The 10,016-nt window shown below is 44.3% G+C and overlaps 1 long non-coding RNA gene across 1 annotated transcript; it reads right to left on the bottom strand.

Annotated features, from left to right (window-relative positions):
* Positions 1-1,480: 1,480 nt before the first annotated feature.
* On the bottom strand, positions 1,481-2,636 carry LOC130545929 (uncharacterized). Its single transcript, XR_008961731.1, has 3 exons — positions 2,352-2,636; positions 2,068-2,164; positions 1,481-1,547 (listed from the first exon to the last, which is right to left on the bottom strand). It is a non-coding gene; the product is annotated as an uncharacterized LOC130545929 (long non-coding RNA).
* Between the last annotated feature and the right edge of the window lie 7,380 nt (positions 2,637-10,016).

The raw sequence follows: 10,016 nt of genomic DNA, 5'->3' as shown, positions 1-10,016 counted from the left end.
AGATATGTGAACTAGTTAAGGTACAGCAGTTTAATGATACCTTTCTGTGGTAATATGTTGTATGCTGTGTTTTATAGATACCTATAATCCACTGCACTTTTAAAAATTGTTTTGAAATTTGTAATTGAATCTGTAATTCGATTCTGTTCCAAGCACTTAAATTCTCTACAAAAGATACATGAACTAGTTAAGGTACATACATATAAGGTACATAAGATACCTTTGTGTTGTAATATGTTGCTGTTTTATATTAAATACCTATAATACACTGTTAATTAATTGTTTTGTAATTGAATTTGACTTTGATCCTTATTACAAAAAGGAAAGTAGTCAATTTTTTTTGTAATGTGAAAACCAAAGAAAGACCATTCAATAAAAGCATTATTTAGTGAGTTATTTACAATCAACATTTTGTTTTTATACAAAGCATCTGTACAACACCCATGGCAACAAAGGCAGTAGCAGCAAAGTGAAAAAATGAACCATTTTAGTTAGCCAAAGCCTAACCATGAATCATTTCATAATCATAAATCATGAATGAAACATTTCTTATCTTTCTAAAAGATCAACCACGTTTCTTCCTCTTTTTGACTGTGTAAGTCACAGTGACTGCATTTTTGACCCTTTTACGATAATTATGAAGTGCAGTCACTTTTCTCTTTCTTGACAATTTGCTAAACTGTGAAAAAATTAATTTGTGTGCTCTCTGTACTAAATTGTACACTTCATTATCCTCATGAAATTTTTCCGATTTGCACCACTCATGAAGATCTGTGACCATGTCTTGCAGTGTAACTTTTTTTTTCTCACTGAACTTTAAGCAGTGTGAATTATCATACATGTTCTCACAAGGTGCTGTGTAGAGAATGTTGTGAACTAATATACATACACATACCTCTCCATAGCTATTTGCAGTGCATGTGCAAAAATTTGTCCCTTTACGACTTACAATTCCTACACTCCCATCAAAATGATAGACGGTAAGATTTTCATCATCTGTGAAGTAGGATTCACTGTCAACAATTATTCTTGCTACTTCTGCCCTTAGATCTTGAATTACAAGTCCTTGTTTCTCTGCAGTGTTATGTGAGAAAATTAAGTGTTTGCACACACATCCACATTGGAATCTTTTGCAATCGCATTTATGCATCACCAAGTCAACTCTGTGAGATTGTGTGCTTGTATTAGGTGGAACCAAACACACCCCATTTTCATACATCTCCACTTTTGCATCCAGGCCTTTTGCAATCATAGAATGGGCGGCAATAGTGGTCTCTTCAGTGTTCGCTCCTTTGATTCGTCCAGTTTCTTTCAGTTCATCTAGGTAACTGAACAATGAAATGAAAGATCAAGTTAGGAAATGGTCAACAGTTGTAAGAATGAAATGACTTAAAAACGCAAAAACCTTTAGACATTTGTAGATTTTATAGGCTATAAACTAAAAAATAATCAGGGAAAACCTATACTATGTATAACAAAGGGGGGATATTTCGTTGATTCACTGGCAAGTTCCCTCCATCTCTTCTGACCATCCATCTATGCACAGCCTACAAAAACATTCAAAAGCTAGTCATGATGTTATAATTTTTATAATTAAATTTGAAATCAATTTTTATTATAAAAATGAATAGGCTAAATAAAGGCCCAAGATTTTCACAGTACAAAAGATGCATAAAGGGATAGTTCACCCAAAAATGAAAATTCTGTCATCATTTACTCACCTTCGAGTTGTTCACAATCTGTATAAATTTCTGATGAACACAGAGAAAGATATTTGGAAGAATGCTTATAACGGGACAGATTTTGCCCCCCATTGACTCCCATAGTAGGAAAAAATACAATGGTTGTCAAAACTGCCCCAGAACTGTTTGCTGTCCTACATTCTTCAAAATATCTTCTTTGGTGTTAAACAGAATAAAAAATATATGAAGTCATTTTTCCTACTATAGGAGTCAATGGGGGCAAATATATTTCTCTGTGTTTATCAGAACAAAGAAATTTATACTCGAAGGTGAGTAAATGATGACAGAATTTTCATTTTTGGATGAAGTATTGCTTTAAACCTACCTGGAGTACATGAAACCAACAAAGAAGAACCTTGGCTGTAGGAAAAACTCTTCTGATGGCATTGAGTTCCTTAAGGTCACGGTCAATCATTATCGACCTACATGATGAGGAATTGAGAAGGAAATAAGATAAGTCAATATCTGTAGAGTTTGTCAAAATGAACAGCTTGTGTAAAAAGTTAGTTTACAATTTGCTGTCTTTATGCAATTTTCCATCCAATAGCCATGTTTGTATAGAAATACATCAAAACATCAGAAAACGTTGCTGCCAAAACTACCGTAAACCTGGGAAGAAATCCAGGGTTGTGTTTTGCAAGCTTTTCCAAACAAAGAGCAAGTATGTCCGCTGATTCCTCACTAATAATAAAGTAAGCGAATGGGACTGCTCTTCCGATAGAGTTGGTCAAGAGAAGTGTATAAAATGCATAACCATACGATGTCATGGCCTTGTAAGTAGCGTCCATGAATACCATGGTATGGGGATGTTCTTTCAGTATATCTTTTTGCCAGGGTGTCTGCACTACAATTATTTGTGGTTGATTTGCACTCAAAGGCTGATAGTAGCAAATGTTTCCCTGAAGCTCTGATGTGACTAGCTTGTCCACACTAATACAGTCTTTGGCATCAGGAAAAATAAGAGCAATATTGGTCTTCTTGATTAATCGTATATCTTCAGGTGTAACATAATATCTCAGATTATATTTGTCCATATGTCCATGACGCTCTGCCCAGTCCACACATTTTAAAAATGTTTCTGAAATTGACAGTCCTTGACCAAGCCATATTTCAATGAAGGTTAATAACTCTGCGTCAATCCTCTTCTTTCATGCACGCATCATGTCAGCATTTTGTTGACCACAGCACCTGTGAAACTTCCATCTTTGATGACTTTGAACGACACGAAAGCGTTGCAAGAATTAGCTCTTGTCTTTGTTGGTTCTCCTTTGCTTTTCCCTCTTGCTTTGGTAGATCCTTCACATGCAAAGTAAAAGTAGTCTTTAGAAGTCGACACAGGGGACCTGAAGATGCTTTTTGTTTCCTCTTCCAGTTTCTTAATGTAACCCTGCATGAAATCAGTCTCCTCTCCAGAAAAAGCTATGACCTCTTGAATGACTCTGGCATCCTTTACTTTCTTTAACTTTCGCCTTGTCCCTTCAAGCCAAATATTCTCCATTATCTTGGAAAGAAAAAAAATGAAGATACGAAATTCAAAAAAGTTATACATATAAGCACACTGTACTGTAAAACTGACCTAATGATTACAAACCTATACACTACTCCTGCCCTGAGAGCAGCACGCTGTACTGTAAAACTGACCTATGCACTACTCCTGCCCTGAGAGCAGCATGTTGTAAAGTAAAACTGACCTGAGAGCAGCACGCAGTACTGTAAAACTGACCTAATGATTACTGACCTATACACTACTCCTGCCCTGAGAGCAGCACGTTGTACTGTAAAACTGACCTGAGAGCAGCACGTTGTACTGTAAAACTGACCTATACACTACTCCTGCCCTGAGAGCAGCACGTTGTACTGTAAAACTGACTTGTACACTACTCCTGACTTGTACACTACTCCTGCCCTGAGAGCAGCACGCTGTACTGTAAAACTGACTTGTACACTACTCCTGCCCTGAGAGCAGCACGCTGTACTGTAAAACTGACTTGTACACTACTCCTGCCCTGAGAGCAGCACGCTGTACTGTAAAACTGACTTGTACACTACTCCTGCCCTGAGAGCAGCACGCTGTACTGTAAAACTGACTTGTACACTACTCCTGCCCTGAGAGCAGCACGCTGTACTGTAAAACTGACTTGTACACTACTCCTGCCCTGAGAGCAGCACGCTGTACTGTAAAACTGACTTGTACACTACTCCTGCCCTGAGAGCAGCACGCTGTACTGTAAAACTGACTTGTACACTACTCCTGCCCTGAGAGCAGCACGCTGTACTGTAAAACTGACTTGTACACTACTCCTGCCCTGAGAGCAGCACGCTGTACTGTAAAACTGACTTGTACACTACTCCTGCCCTGAGAGCAGCACGCTGTACTGTAAAACTGACTTGTACACTACTCCTGCCCTGAGAGCAGCACGCTGTACTGTAAAACTGACTTGTACACTACTCCTGCCCTGAGAGCAGCACGCTGTACTGTAAAACTGACTTGTACACTACTCCTGCCCTGAGAGCAGCACGCTGTACTGTAAAACTGACTTGTACACTACTCCTGCCCTGAGAGCAGCACGCTGTACTGTAAAACTGACTTGTACACTACTCCTGCCCTGAGAGCAGCACGCTGTACTGTAAAACTGACTTGTACACTACTCCTGCCCTGAGAGCAGCACGCTGTACTGTAAAACTGACTTGTACACTACTCCTGCCCTGAGAGCAGCACGCTGTACTGTAAAACTGACTTGTACACTACTCCTGCCCTGAGAGCAGCACGCTGTACTGTAAAACTGACTTGTACACTACTCCTGCCCTGAGAGCAGCACGCTGTACTGTAAAACTGACTTGTACACTACTCCTGCCCTGAGAGCAGCACGCTGTACTGTAAAACTGACTTGTACACTACTCCTGCCCTGAGAGCAGCACGCTGTACTGTAAAACTGACTTGTACACTACTCCTGCCCTGAGAGCAGCACGCTGTACTGTAAAACTGACTTGTACACTACTCCTGCCCTGAGAGCAGCACGCTGTACTGTAAAACTGACTTGTACACTACTCCTGCCCTGAGAGCAGCACGCTGTACTGTAAAACTGACTTGTACACTACTCCTGCCCTGAGAGCAGCACGCTGTACTGTAAAACTGACTTGTACACTACTCCTGCCCTGAGAGCAGCACGCTGTACTGTAAAACTGACTTGTACACTACTCCTGCCCTGAGAGCAGCACGCTGTACTGTAAAACTGACTTGTACACTACTCCTGCCCTGAGAGCAGCACGCTGTACTGTAAAACTGACTTGTACACTACTCCTGCCCTGAGAGCAGCACGCTGTACTGTAAAACTGACTTGTACACTACTCCTGCCCTGAGAGCAGCACGCTGTACTGTAAAACTGACCTATACACTACTCCTGCCCTGAGAGCAGCACGTTGTACTGTAAATAAAACTACTGATAGCTGCTACTAGCAGCACTGATAAAACTGACCTAATGATTACTGACCATACACAGCCGCTCTGTACTGCTAACGAACTACTCCTGCCTAGAGCAGCACGTATGTACTGACTAAACTGACCTGAGAGCAGCACGTTGTACTGTAAAACTGACTATACACTACTCCTGCCCTGAGAGCAGCACGTTGTACTGTAAAACTGACTTGTACACTACTCCTGACTTGTACACTACTCCTGCCCTGAGAGCAGCACGCTGTACTGTAAAACTGACTTGTACACTACTCCTGCCCTGAGAGCAGCACGCTGTACTGTAAAACTGACTTGTACACTACTCCTGCCCTGAGAGCAGCACGCTGTACTGTAAAACTGACTTGTACACTACTCCTGCCCTGAGAGCAGCACGCTGTACTGTAAAACTGACTTGTACACTACTCCTGCCCTGAGAGCAGCACGCTGTACTGTAAAACTGACTTGTACACTACTCCTGCCCTGAGAGCAGCACGCTGTACTGTAAAACTGACTTGTACACTACTCCTGCCCTGAGAGCAGCACGCTGTACTGTAAAACTGACTTGTACACTACTCCTGCCCTGAGAGCAGCACGCTGTACTGTAAAACTGACTTGTACACTACTCCTGCCCTGAGAGCAGCACGCTGTACTGTAAAACTGACTTGTACACTACTCCTGCCCTGAGAGCAGCACGCTGTACTGTAAAACTGACTTGTACACTACTCCTGCCCTGAGAGCAGCACGCTGTACTGTAAAACTGACTTGTACACTACTCCTGCCCTGAGAGCAGCACGCTGTACTGTAAAACTGACTTGTACACTACTCCTGCCCTGAGAGCAGCACGCTGTACTGTAAAACTGACTTGTACACTACTCCTGCCCTGAGAGCAGCACGCTGTACTGTAAAACTGACTTGTACACTACTCCTGCCCTGAGAGCAGCACGCTGTACTGTAAAACTGACTTGTACACTACTCCTGCCCTGAGAGCAGCACGCTGTACTGTAAAACTGACTTGTACACTACTCCTGCCCTGAGAGCAGCACGCTGTACTGTAAAACTGACTTGTACACTACTCCTGCCCTGAGAGCAGCACGCTGTACTGTAAAACTGACTTGTACACTACTCCTGCCCTGAGAGCAGCACGCTGTACTGTAAAACTGACTTGTACACTACTCCTGCCCTGAGAGCAGCACGCTGTACTGTAAAACTGACTTGTACACTACTCCTGCCCTGAGAGCAGCACGCTGTACTGTAAAACTGACTTGTACACTACTCCTGCCCTGAGAGCAGCACGCTGTACTGTAAAACTGACTTGTACACTACTCCTGCCCTGAGAGCAGCACGCTGTACTGTAAAACTGACTTGTACACTACTCCTGCCCTGAGAGCAGCACGCTGTACTGTAAAACTGACTTGTACACTACTCCTGCCCTGAGAGCAGCACGCTGTACTGTAAAACTGACTTGTACACTACTCCTGCCCTGAGAGCAGCACGCTGTACTGTAAAACTGACTTGTACACTACTCCTGCCCTGAGAGCAGCACGCTGTACTGTAAAACTGACTTGTACACTACTCCTGCCCTGAGAGCAGCACGCTGTACTGTAAAACTGACTTGTACACTACTCCTGCCCTGAGAGCAGCACGCTGTACTGTAAAACTGACTTGTACACTACTCCTGCCCTGAGAGCAGCACGCTGTACTGTAAAACTGACCTATACACTACTCCTGCCCTGAGAGCAGCACGTTGTACTGTAAATATATAAGTAATTATATATATATATATGTATACTGTACATATAAGCACACTGTACTGTAAAACTGACCTAATGATTACTGACCTATACACTACTCCTGCCCTGAAGCAGCACTGTACTGTAACTGACCTGTACATACTCCTGCCCTGAGAGCAGCACGCTGTACTGTAAAACTGACTTACACTACTCCTGCCCTGAGAGCAGCACGCTGTACTGTAAAACTGACTTGTACACTACTCCTGCCCTGAGAGCAGCACGCTGTACTGTAAAACTGACTTGTACACTACTCCTGCCCTGAGAGCAACGCGTAGTAAAACTGACTTAACTACTCCTGCCCTGAAGCAGCAGCTGTACTGTAAAACGACTTACACTACTCCTGACCCTGTGAGAGACGCTGTACTGTAAACTGACTTGAAACTCCCTGAGAGCAGAGCTGTACTGTAAAATGCTTGTACACTACTCTGCCTGAGAGCAGCACTTACTGAACTGACTGTACACTCTCCTGCCGAGAGAGCACGCTGTACTGTAAAACTGACTTGTACACTACTCCTGCCTGAGAGCAGCACGCTGTACTGTAAAGACTGTCTACTCTGCCCTGAGAGCAGCACGTACTGTAAAACTGATGTACACTACTCCTGCCCTGAGAGCAGCACCTGTATGTAAAACTGACTTGTACACTACTCTGCCCTGAGAGCAGCACGCTGTACTGTAAACTGACTTCACTACTCCTGCCCTGAGCAGCACCTGTACTGTAAAACTGACTTGTACACTACTCCTGCCTGAGAGCAGCACGTGTACTGTAAAACTGACTTGTACACTACTCCTGCACTGTGTACACTACTCCTGCCCTGAGAGCAGCACGCTGTACTGTAAAACTGACTTGTACACTACTCCTGCCCTGAGAGCAGCACGCTGTACTGTAAAACTGACTTGTACACTACTCCTGCCCTGAGAGCAGCACGCTGTACTGTAAAACTGACTTGTACACTACTCCTGCCCTGAGAGCAGCACGCTGTACTGTAAAACTGACTTGTACACTACTCCTGCCCTGAGAGCAGCACGCTGTACTGTAAAACTGACTTGTACACTACTCCTGCCCTGAGAGCAGCACGCTGTACTGTAAAACTGACTTGTACACTACTCCTGCCCTGAGAGCAGCACGCTGTACTGTAAAACTGACTTGTACACTACTCCTGCCCTGAGAGCAGCACGCTGTACTGTAAAACTGACTTGTACACTACTCCTGCCCTGAGAGCAGCACGCTGTACTGTAAAACTGACTTGTACACTACTCCTGCCCTGAGAGCAGCACGCTGTACTGTAAAACTGACTTGTACACTACTCCTGCCCTGAGAGCAGCACGCTGTACTGTAAAACTGACTTGTACACTACTCCTGCCCTGAGAGCAGCACGCTGTACTGTAAAACTGACTTATACACTACTCCTGCCCTGAGAGCAGCACGTGTACTGTAAACGACTGTAAACTCGCCCTGAGAGCAGCACGCGTACTGTAAAACTGACTATGATATCCTGCCCTATACACTACGCTTACTGCCCTGAGAGCAGCAGCTTGTACCGTAAACTCCTGACCTGAGAGCAGCACCTGTACTGTAAAACTGACCTATACACTACTCCTGCCCTGAGAGCAGCACGCTGTACTGTAAAATGATGTACACTACTCTGCTGACGATGTACACTACTCCTGCCCTGAGAGCAGCACGCTGTACTGTAAAACTGACTTGTACACTACTCCTGCCCTGAGAGCAGCACGCTGTACTGTAAAACTGACTTGTACACTACTCCTGCCCTGAGAGCAGCACGCTGTACTGTAAAACTGACTTGTACACTACTCCTGCCCTGAGAGCAGCACGCTGTACTGTAAAACTGATTATACACTACCTCCTCCTGAGAGCAGCACGCTGTACTGTAAAACTGACTTGACTCTACACTCCTGCCTCTGAGAGCAGCACGCTGTACTGTAAATGACTTGTACACTACTCCTGCCCTGAGAGCAGACGTTGTACTGTAAAACTGACTTGTACACTACTCCTGCCCTGAGAGAAGCACGCTGTACTGTAAAATGACTTGTACATACTCCTGCCCTGAGAGCAGCAGCCTGAACTGTAAAACTACTTGTACCTACTCCTGCCCTGAGAGCAGCACGCTGTACTGTAAAACTGACTTGTACACTACTCCTGCTGAGAGCAGCACGCTGTACTGTAAAACTGACTTGTACACTACTCCTGCCCTGAGAGCAGCACGCTGTACTGTAAAACTGACTTTACACTACTCCTGCCCTGAGAGCAGCACGTGTACTGTAAAACTGATTATAATACTCTGCACTTAGAGCACACTGTACTAAAACTGACTTGTACACTACTCCTGCCCTGAGAGCAGCACGCTGTATGTAAACGACTTACACTACTCCTGCCCTGAGAGCAGCACGCTGTACTGTAAAAGACTTGTACACTACTCCTGCCCTGAGAGCAGCACGCTGTACTGTAAAACTGACTTGTACACTACTCCTGCCCTGAGAGCAGCACGCTGTACTGTAAAACTGACTTGTACACTACTCCTGCCCTGAGAGCAGCACGCTGTACTGTAAAACTGACTTGTACACTACTCCTGCCCTGAGAGCAGCACGCTGTACTGTAAAACTGACTGTACCACTACCTTGCCTGAGAGCAGCACGCTGTACTGTAAAACTGACTTGTACACTACTCCTGCCCTGAGAGCAGAACGCTGTACTGTAAAACTGACTTGTACACTATCTTGCCCTGAGAGCAGCACGCTGTACTAAAACTGACTTGTACATACCTCTGTGCCCTGAGAGCAGCAGCTTTACTGTAAAACTGACTTACACTCTCCTGCCCTGAGAGCAGCAGCTGTATCGTAAAACTACTGTACACTACTCCTGCCCAGAGCAGCACGCTGTATGTAAAACTGATTGTACACTACTCCTGCCCTGAGAGCAGCACGCTGTACTGTAAAATGACTTGTACACTACTCCTGCCCTGAGAGCACACGCTGTACTGTAAACTGACTTGTACACTACTCCTGCCCTGAGAGC

The sequence above is a fragment of the Triplophysa rosa genome, linkage group LG22 (assembly GCF_024868665.1).
Source record: "Triplophysa rosa linkage group LG22, Trosa_1v2, whole genome shotgun sequence".
Lineage (NCBI taxonomy): Eukaryota > Metazoa > Chordata > Actinopteri > Cypriniformes > Nemacheilidae > Triplophysa > Triplophysa rosa.
The sequence above is the reverse complement of the archived record's forward strand: the minus strand, read 5'-3'. Positions and strand labels throughout refer to the sequence as shown.